Source organism: Oryctolagus cuniculus, chromosome 11 (genome assembly GCF_051225735.1).
Source record: "Oryctolagus cuniculus isolate XC-2025 breed Fujian yellow rabbit chromosome 11, ASM5122573v1, whole genome shotgun sequence".
Classification (NCBI taxonomy): domain Eukaryota; kingdom Metazoa; phylum Chordata; class Mammalia; order Lagomorpha; family Leporidae; genus Oryctolagus; species Oryctolagus cuniculus.
In genome coordinates, this window is record NC_142877.1 from 119400341 (window position 1) to 119409048 (window position 8708).

The 8708-nt window shown below is 60.4% G+C and overlaps 1 long non-coding RNA gene across 9 annotated transcripts; it reads left to right on the forward strand.

Annotated features, from left to right (window-relative positions):
* Positions 1-14: 14 nt before the first annotated feature.
* On the forward strand, positions 15-7738 carry LOC149123652 (uncharacterized). 9 transcript variants are annotated; one of them, XR_016216376.1, is made up of 5 exons: positions 15-208; positions 765-898; positions 1151-1235; positions 6354-6584; positions 7485-7738. It is a non-coding gene; the product is annotated as an uncharacterized LOC149123652 (long non-coding RNA). The 9 variants fall into 9 exon arrangements; XR_016216378.1 differs by lacking the exon at positions 1151-1235; XR_016216372.1 differs by having other exon boundaries at positions 20-208; positions 765-1235.
* Positions 7739-8708: the final 970 nt, after the last annotated feature.

Here is an 8708-nt window from a genome sequence, read left to right on the forward strand (position 1 = left end):
CGTCACGGCGCCGCCCGACGCGCGCCGCCGGCTCCCGCGGGCATGACGTCACGGCGCCGCCTCCGGCCGCCGGGGCTCCGGCCGCCGTCCCCCACCCCCGCGCGGGGCCTCCGGCGGGGGAGGGGTGCCCCCAGCGTCGGGCGGATGCTTAGGGGGCCGTGGCGCAGCAGAGACGGCTTCTGTTTGCAGACAGCTCGGGTCGGATCAGGTAAGGACAGGTGCGTCGTGACCTCCGCGGGCAGCCGGCGGCTGGGTCGCATTGCACACCCCGGGGCAAGGCGCGCCTCGCACCCGGGACTCTGCATTTCGTGCGCGGCGCGCGGAGGACACCGCGTCCTGGGGAGACCATAGGGCCGCTGCTCGCCCTGTCTTCCTCTCCGCAGACTCGCGTTAGGCACCTGCCCCATGCTCAGGGCTGCAGCGGGGGCCTGGGCGCCTTTCCCGGTTCCTGCCCCGGGGGTCCCTGCCTCCGGGGTGCGGGCGGGAGGCGGGGAGGAGGCCACACCTGCGGGGATCTGTCCGGTCCTGCCCGCTTGCGGTCCGCATGGGAGTGGCCAGTGGCTGAGCGGCCTGGCTCAGGAAGAAGACGCCTCGGGCCGCAGACATGATGAGGGACACAGGACGCTGGCGTTGGGCAGAGGCTCGAGGGATCGAGCAAGGGAAAAGCGCTCACCACGGGGGGGGGGGGCAGAGGGGAACCCCACGGTCCTGGAGCTGTCGGCGTGTCGTTATGCTTAAAAAATATTCCTGTCTTCTGCCTTCAGAAAAGGCCTTACCGCAGTGATAACCGGGTAGTGCTACCCAGCACCCAGATCTTTGCTCCCAAGAATCCGCCCCCCCACACACACACAGAGGACCGAGGCTTCCTGGGGACAGGCCAGCTACGGGAGAGTGCAAGGTGAGCTCAGTACCCCTCGTCCTACAAGGGAAAAAATGTACGCAGAGAAGTGATGGGAACGCTCGGAGGGACACGCACTGGCTGGAAGGGCGAGCAAAGGCAGAATCGGGTACAGTGTGAGCGCACCGGGCGAAGGCTGCGAACAGCCCAGACGCACACGGGGGCGGGTGCGTGAGCCGTGCGGCAGGTGCTCATTCATACAGCAGTGAGAAGGAACCACGGCTGTGGGCAACAGCGCTGCGTCTCCCTCAGGACGGCCAACACAGCAGCCAACCCGAGATACACAGCGCAGCTCCACTTCAGTACAGTCTCACCAGAAGCAAAACTCTGTATCAACGTATGTATCCGTCTGTATCAACGTATGTATCCATACCGGAATGTTTTAACTGAGATGCAACTCCACTTAATACAGTGTCTATATATATAGATAGATACAGTGTATTGATACAGCATATCAATATATGTATCTGTACCTAAAGATTTTCATTGAAATGCTTAAAAATTAATTAGGGAGGGAGAGGAAAGAACACCAGTTCCATCATAAAATGAATGAACGAATGGGGAGGGAGGAGAAGGCTTTTCATCCAGGTAAAACAATAAACATGGAGGATCGTGGACCTAGGAGATGGTCACGTCGTGGGTCCTGTTTTTCCAGAGAACCCTGACTTGATGGGATTATTTTAATGACTTGGTGAAGAAACCAAGTTACCCGAGTGCCCAGAATAAACATCCCCAAGAGCGTGGCCGAGTGACATCGTGCACCTCCTGGTGTGCGGCATTGCTTGCACGGGGTTCCTGCAGAAAACTCACCCTGAATCTAATGCAAAGCGGAGTTGTTTTACAAAACAGCTGTCATCGTACTTAAAAGTGTCAGCATCATGAAAGACAAAAAAAAAAAAAAACTATCATTCGGGATCTTTTTCCAAAAGCCTGAAGGACATTACCAGGGCAGTAGTTTGAATGCGGGCTCTGTCTAGACCACGTGTGTTAATCTTAAGTTCCCTGAATTTGAAAACTGCGCTGTGGTCTGCAGAGGAACGCTCTTTGCAGGAGGTACGGGCTGAAGTGTTTGGGAGTGAAGACTCGTGTATCTGCCACGATCAAAAGACTTTACAAAAAAAAAAAAAAAGCCCCACCATTGTAACAGCGAGTACATATGTGTATTTACACTGAGACAGAAAAAGAGAGAGAGAGGGAGAGAGGGGGAGAGAGAGAGAGAGAGAGAGAGAGAGAGAGACGGCCACACTGGAAGGTGTGGCACCTGTGCTCCTTGCTGTATTCCTTCTCCATTGCCGCTGTCACACACACACGTGCGCACACACACTCAGCCCCGGAGGTTAGCGGTGTGATGCAAGCATCATTGGATTAAAGTGGAGGCACCAGCAAGATTGGATCCCCTCCTGGCGGCTCCGGGAGGAGCTGCTTCCTTGCTCCCCTGTGTCTGCAGGCGACCACCGTCCTAGAGGTCGAGCCTGAATCACATCACTCTGCCCTTCACTCTCCTGCCTGCCACTTCCTGAAGAATTGGGGAGATACTCCCCGTTCACTCAATAATGTTGCTAAGCTGCTGGCTGTCCTGACCCTCATCTGCAGTCGGTTCAGTCTCGAGCAAGATCCCGTGGGACTGTTTGGTAGAAATTAACCAGCTGGTTCTTAAGTTTGTATGAAAAAGCGAAGAACCGAGAACAGTGAAAACAATTTTGAGAAAGAATAACAAAGTTGGGGGACTTGATTGCAAGACTTACTGTACAGCTGTTTACCTCAAAGCCGTGGGACTGACAAGTGCAGACACACAGATACATGGAACAGAACAGAACACCCAGAGAGAGACACGGAGCAAGGTCCATTGCTTTTTGGCAAAGGTGACCTTCAAATGTACAAAGCGGTAGCTGAGATTCTCATGAGCCAAAAAATGCCCACCGAGACCTGGACTGCCTCTTAGGGCTTGAGCACCCGCCCCTGTGGGTGAGGAGAGCCGGGCAGCCCCTGGCCCCAGGAGACCCCTCCAGCCACCGGCTGCAGTTTGCCGCGGCCCCGGGTCGCTGTCCGTGGTGCTGAACTCCCAGCGCCCGCTCCTACTGCTGGGCTGTTGGCTCTCTGTGAGCACAGATCTCTGTAGCCCTGGATTTGCTGCCCTGGACATATTTTTGCACTTGTATGTACTACCACATTTTTTTATTTTTAATTTTTAATTTTTTATTTTTTATTTTTTTGACAGGCAGAGTGGACAGTGAGAGAGAGAGACAGAGAGACAGAGAGAAAGGTCTTCCTTTTTCCATTGGTTCACCCTCCAATGGCCGCTGTGGCTGGTGCACCATGCCGATCAAAAGCCAGGAGCCAGGTGCTTCTCCTGGTCTCCCATGTGGGTGCAGGGCCCAAGCACTTGGGCCATCCTCCACTGCACTCCCGGGCCACAGCAGAGAGCTGGCCTGGAAGAGGGGCAACTGGGACAGAATCCAGCACCCCGACCGGGACTAGAACCCCAGAGTGCTGGTGCCACAGGCGGAGGATTAACCTATTGAGCCGCGGTGCCAGCCATACTACTGCATTTTAAGGTTAAATGCTTACTGGCTATGAAAACGTAAAACATATGCAAATACACTGGCTTAGTGAAGTGCCACACGCCCCCAGCGCCAACTCATGTTTCTTCAGCTCCCATGCACCAACCCCCCCAACTTTCCTTTTAATAAAATTTTAGGTTGAGGGCCCATGGTATGACATAGCTGGTTAGGCCACTGCCTGTGATGCCAGCATCCCATATCAGAGCGATTCAAGCCCAGCTGTGTGCCGCCAGACCAACCCCCTGCTAATGCTTTTTCAAAGACAGAGAAAATGGCCCAAGTACTGGGCCCCCACCTCCTATGCGGGAGACGCGGGTGTTCTGGCTCCTGGCTGTGGCCTGGCGCAGCCCTGGCTGTTGCAGCCATGTGGGGCTTGAATTAGTGGATGAAGGCCTCTTCCCTTTTTTTTTTTAAGGTCTTCCTTTTTCCGTTGGTTCACCCTCCAATGGCCGATGCGGCCAGCGCACTGCGTCCGGTGCACCATGCTGATCCGAAGCCAGAAGCCAGGTGCTTCTCCTGGTCTCCCATGGGGTGCAGGGCCCAAGCACTTGGGCCATCCTCCACTGCACTCCCTGGCCACAGCAGAGAGCTGGCCTGGAAGAGGGGCAACCGGGACAGAATCCGGCGCCCTGACCGGGACTAGAACCCGGTGTGCCAGTGCCGCTAGGTGGAGGGATTAGCCTATTGAGCCACAACACTGGCCTTAAAGCCTTTTTTTAAGATTTATTTATTTGAAAGAGAGAAAGAGGAGAGGTAGAGAGAGGCTTACTTTACTCCACCTGTACACTTTTTTTTTTTTAATTTCTTTGAGAAATAGCTCATACCCATTAGTCCACAAACATGCAACAGCCAAGGCTGAACCAGGCCTGAGCTGGGAACCTGGAACCCCACCCGGGTCCCCACACGGGTGGCAGACACCCCACCACTGGAATTATCACCTGCTGTCTCACAGAGTGTGCATTAGCGGGGAGCTGGCATTGAACCTGGACTCTTAACCGCTGGGACAAATGCCCACCCCACACACTCTTCAGACCCCTTACCTGTGATGCAGCCCCTGTACCACCACCCTGACACTCGGGGTGCCCCTCCCTCTGGGGCTGCGGCCACACTGCGCATACCCACTTCGTTCTCACCCCAGGGCCTGTGCACCTGCTATTCCCTCTGTCTATGGAACTCTGGGCCTCTCATTCTCGGGTCTCAGCTCAGCTGTTGCCTTCTCAGAGAGGCCTCCCAGGACCACGGGTCCAACCCCCACCCCACCCTGCCACGGCTCCCGCCCTGCCACGGCTCTCGCCCTGCCACGGCTCCCGCCCTGCCACGGCTCTCGCCCTGCCACGGCTCTCGCCCTGCCATGGCTCCCGCCCTGCCACGGCTCTCATCCTGCCACAGCTCCCGCCCTGCTGCATTTGCTTCGCAGCACGGCCACTCCCATTCCCCGGTGCCACTTGGCGCCTGCTCCCACAGGCACCCAGGTGCAAGGCTGCTCACAGCTGGGCCGCAGAGCCCACTGAAGACACAACGGCTTTTCCTCCCTCTGTCCCCACATCTCTGTCTTTGCTGCCTCTCCTGCTCAAGCCTCCGCCTGGCTGAGCCTCTCCTGGGGGCCTGGCTGCGGGAAGCCTGGTGCCCATGCCCTCTCTGCCGGGAGCGAGAGAAGGGTAGGGAGGGGTGGGGGTGCTGCCACCTCACTCCTTCCCCAGGAATAAGGGGGGCTCTGGGCCCTGCAGAGAAGCACCCACACTGCGATCCTGAAGGCGGGAGTCTCTCTCCTCCCAGCCTCCCAGCACATGGGCACCACAGGAAGTCCTGAGGAAGGCGGACTGAGGTCTCCCCCGGGGGCGAGTGTGGGGCACGGGGAGGGTGCACAGAGCGCCCCGTTGTCTCAGGCTGCTCCCTGATTTCCAGCGTGGGCATCTGGGCATCGTGTCCCTCGTCCGCAGACAGTCTGCAAACAGCCCCATGACGGTGCGTGACCGGCTGTGCTCCGCAAGGCTGCCCCCTCCCAACAGAAACCCCGGAACTGAGCTGTGCCCCTGATGGAACAGGGAGGAGAGCAGACAACCTGCCCTCCCCCCATGACCCAGCGACACACCAGCAGGCCGAGCCCCTTCCAAGGAAGTCCCCGGCCCAGGGGCCCCCGGGAGTGGGGGCTGCAGCCGCAGAGGGGAAGCGGAGGCCTGCCCACCTGGTCTGGGGTGAGACTCAGGGAAGAAGGTCGCAAACCCCAAACCCACCCTGAGCCGGGAGCTGGGCTCTGAGCTCCCGGAAGAGGAGCCAGACGCAGGCTGGCACAGCCAGGGCATGGGGCAGCCGTGCAGGATGAGGGCCAGGAAAGGGTGGGAGAGACTGGTCCCTGGGCCAGCACGGCAGGGGGCCCCGAGTCCTGTTGGGTGGGCCTGAGCTCTGGAGCGGGGTTCACGGGGGTGGGGGGCTGCACAGGCAGGAGAGGGCCTGTGTCTTCCGGGAGGCCGGGGGTTGGCAAAGTCTGAAGAGGGTCAATTTCAGAGCCTGGGGTTGGTGGCAGGCAGGGGAAGCCGGGGGCAGCCCAGACCCAGTGAGCCCGGGCCACACTCCTCCTCTCCAGCCCTACTCCAGGAGACCCCCCCCCACCCTCATGGAGGCGGAGCTGGGAGTGGCAGGACGTCCCCAGGGTGGGACACTGCGACGGCTGTCACAGGCGTGGCGCATCCGCACAGCCTCCTGCCAGTGGGCACAGCCACAGGGGCGAAGGCTCACAGCAGCAACCAAGCGCCCACGCCAATGGCCGTGCGGCGGGTGGACAGAGGAGCGTGGACAAGGGGGCCAGAGGGCGGCTGGCGCGGGACTGCAGGCCCAGGGTGGAGCAGAGTAGCCCACACCCTCCCCCCTCCCACACGCCCTTCCGCCCACCTCAGCTGACCGGAGTGGACCCCGAGCAAGCCCGGCAGCCAGCATAGGTCTGCGGGCCCAGCAGGCAGCCACGCCACCGCCCTGGGGAGGCCCAGCGTCAGCTCTGCCTGGAGGAGCCCCCAGGTGGGGCCCGGCTGAGCCCACCCCCCGCAGGCCCAGAGCAGAGCCGGACCTCCCAGCCCCTGCGGCACCAGGCCTGAAGGAAGAGGAATTGGGGACTGCCCAGTGCAGAGCCGGTCAGCACCACGGGGCACCTGCCGCGGGGATGATAAGGGATGGACTTTGAACTTGGAAGTGGCCAGGCCTGGGGGTCACCGACTCCACGGGGCAGAAGCGGGAAGTTCAGGCTGCACACAGCAGCACTGTGGGGTCGCGCTGGCTTAGGGGGGCAGCACTGTGGGGTCGCGCTGGTTTAGGGGGGCAGCACTGTGGGGTCACGCTGGCTTAGGGGGGCAGCACTGTGGGGTCGCGCTGGCTTAGGGGGGCAGCACTGTGGGGTCACGCTGGCTTAGGGGGGCAGCACTGTGGGGTCACGCTGGCTTAGGGGGGCAGCACTGTGGGGTCGCGCTGGCTTAGGGGGGCAGCACTGTGGGGTCGCGCTGGCTTAGGGGGGCAGCGCTGTGGGGTCACGCTGGCTTAGGGGGGCTTCCCAGCTGCCCCGTGACCTGGGCGTGGCAGGAACCTGCCTGGGCCTCACTGTCCAATCTGTCACAGGACAGCACTGCACATGCCTGCAGGTCCTGGCCCCCTCCCAGCTCTGTCCTCCCAGTGGCTGTCCGAGCCCACACAGCCAAGTGCAGCCCCTCTCGGACTCGAGCACTCGGGGCTGCCGCTGCCTGCGGCCCTTGTGGGAGCCAGGTGCTTGGGGCTGTGTCCCGACTCCCCGCAGGCAGGGCCGCAGTGTGGACCGGAGCCAGCGCCCTGCGGGGCCTGTGCCAGTTCCCCCTCGGAGGGGACCCCACGCCGGGGTGTGCGGAGACAGCGAGCCCCCTGCAGGCAGCCCCTCCTGTGTTTCCACTTCCTGCCTGAACGCAGGGTCCCTGGGTAGCGGAGAAGAGAGAAGACCGAGGCCGTGTTTCCCGGTCCTGGCAGCCCCGTCGTGCACACGGGGGTCTTATTGACTTCTGTTCTTACAGGAGAAGGCGAGGCTGCATCGTGCCCTGTCTGAGCCCAGCTCTGGCTTCGGCCCAGCAGGAGGAGGCTCTGTCGGCTCCAAGCCCCCTGCCCCCTGCTGTGGGCTGCTGGCTCTGACATCAGCGGGGCCGCCCCAGCCATGAACTCAGCGTGGAGCAGGACAGAGACTCGGGGCCCATGGGTGCAGACCTTCTTCCGGGGAATAGAAAAACATTTTAAAGATTTTTTTGTTTGAGAGGTAGAGTTACAGACGGGGCGGGGGGGGGGGGAGAGGGAGGGAGGTCTTCCGTCCGCTGGTTCACTCCCGAGATGGCCGCAACAACAAGAGCTGCGCCGATCTGAAGCCAGGAGCCAGGAGCTTCTTCCAGGTCTCCCATGTGGATTCAGGGGCCCAGGGGTTAGGCCATCCTCCACTGCTTTCCCAGGCCATAGCAGAGAGCTGGATCGGAAGAGGAGCAGCCGGGACTAGAACCAGCGCCCATACGGGATGCCGACACCACAATTGGAGGCTTAACCTACTACACCACAGTGCAGGCCCAGAGAATTTTTAAAAATACAGAAGTCCCCAAGGGCTGGCACTGTGGTACAGCAGGTTAAGCCACCGATTACAGCACCAGAATCTCATAGGGGCGCCAGTTCGAGTCCCGGCTGCTCCACTTCCAATCCAGCTCCCTGCTAATGGCCTGGGAAAGCAGCAGAAGAGGCCCAAGTGCTTGGGCCCCTGCACCCACGTGGGAGACCTGGCCCAACCCTGACTGTTGTGGCCATTTGAAGAGGGAACCAGCAGATAGATAGATTCTCTCTCTCTCTCACTCTCGCTCTCGCTCTCTCTCTCTCTCCCCCTTTCAAATAAATAAATATATCTTAAAAAAAAAAAAAAAAAGAGTGGTTCCCTCCCCCTCTCTGCCCCAGGCCCTTTGCACATGCTGTTTCCTCTGCCTGGAACACTTTCCCCTCCCTTGCCATAGAGGACTCTTACTCACTTCTGGACTGCAGCTCAGAGCCACCTCCGCTGGGCATCCTTCCCGGATACCACTCGGTGTGATATCAGTCTCTGCGGCTCTGACAGGTGCAGCGCGGGGCCAGGGACGGGGAGGGCCCAGCGTGCCACCCGGGAGGCTGCCAGCTTCTCCTCACTGCTCCCGTTTCACAGAGGAGACCAGCCAGGCCCAGCACCAGCTGGCTCTGCCCGCCCGGGGTGCCCACTGCCCCTCCCGCCGGGCCCA